The sequence below is a fragment of the Mustela nigripes genome, chromosome X (assembly GCF_022355385.1).
Source record: "Mustela nigripes isolate SB6536 chromosome X, MUSNIG.SB6536, whole genome shotgun sequence".
Classification (NCBI taxonomy): domain Eukaryota; kingdom Metazoa; phylum Chordata; class Mammalia; order Carnivora; family Mustelidae; genus Mustela; species Mustela nigripes.
Genome location: NC_081575.1, coordinates 92,312,141 through 92,313,305, shown reverse-complemented (window position 1 = coordinate 92,313,305; position 1,165 = coordinate 92,312,141). Strand labels below are relative to the sequence as shown.

General features: G+C 45.2%; 1 pseudogene; it reads left to right on the top strand.

Moving 5' to 3' along the window:
* Window positions 1-417: 417 nt before the first annotated feature.
* LOC132007169 (transcription factor BTF3-like) lies at window positions 418-937 on the top strand (annotated as a pseudogene).
* The last annotated feature ends 228 nt before the right edge of the window (window positions 938-1,165 follow it).

Sequence of the window (1,165 nt, the reverse complement as noted above, 5' to 3'; positions counted from 1 at the left end):
GAGAATGAGAACCAGCAAGCATGAAAGGGAGAAGGTCAGAAGGAGAAGCAAACCCCCATGGCTCCCTCCCGTTGAGCAGGGAACCCCGATGCAGGGCTCGATCCCAGGACTCCAGGATCATGACCTGAGCCGAAGGCAGTTGCTCAACCAACTGAGCCACCCAGGAGCCCAGCATAGGCAATTTTTAAAAGCAGTGGAATTATTGTTCTGTATGGTACTGTAATGCTGGATCCATGTCATTATGCATTCTTCAAAACCTGTAGAGTATAAAACATAACAAAAGATCCTGATATAAATTACAGACTTTAGTTTTTAAAAAATGTATCAGTACCAACACCTCATCTCAGCTGGTCCACCCGAGACCCCCTGAGCGCCAACCCCATTCCCCCTGCGGTATCCCATTTTCACTCCAACAAGATGAAAGTAACTACCATGAACCAAGATAAACTCCAAACTGCAAGCACAAGTGTGCATTGGTGGGAAAGAAACTGCTTGCCTGAAGAAGGTGGTTCATAGAACAGCTACAGTGGATGATAAAAAAAAACTTCAGTTCTCCTTAAAGAAGTTAGGGGTAAACAGTATGTCTGGTATTGAAGAAGTGAGTATGTTCATAGACCAAGGAACAGCGATCCACTCTCAAAACCCCAAAGTTCAGGCATCGCCAGTGACAAACACTTTCACCATTTTGGGCCATGCTGAGACAAAGCAGCTGACAGAAATGCTACCCACTGTCTTAAACCAAATTGGTGCAGACAGTCTGACTAGCTGAAGAAGACTGGCTGAAGTTCTGCCCACACAGTCTGTGGACGGAAAAGCCCCACTTGCTGCCGGAGAGGAGGAAGGTGATGACGTTCCAGATCTTGTGGAGAATCGTGATGAAGCTTCCAAGAATGAAGCAAACCGAATTGAGTCAAGTTCTGAAGAAGATAAAACTTGAAAAAGTTTCTGGGAGCTGCTAGTTTATACATGGCTCCTTTTTATATTAATTATTTTTATTAACATATAATGTATTATTTGCCCCACAAGTACAGGTCTGTGAATCGTTAGGTTTACACACTTCACAGCCCTCACCATATCACATGCCCTTCCCAATGTCCATAACCCCACCACACTCTCCATACCCCCCCCCCCCCCCGCAACCCTCAGTTTGTTTTGTGAGATTAAG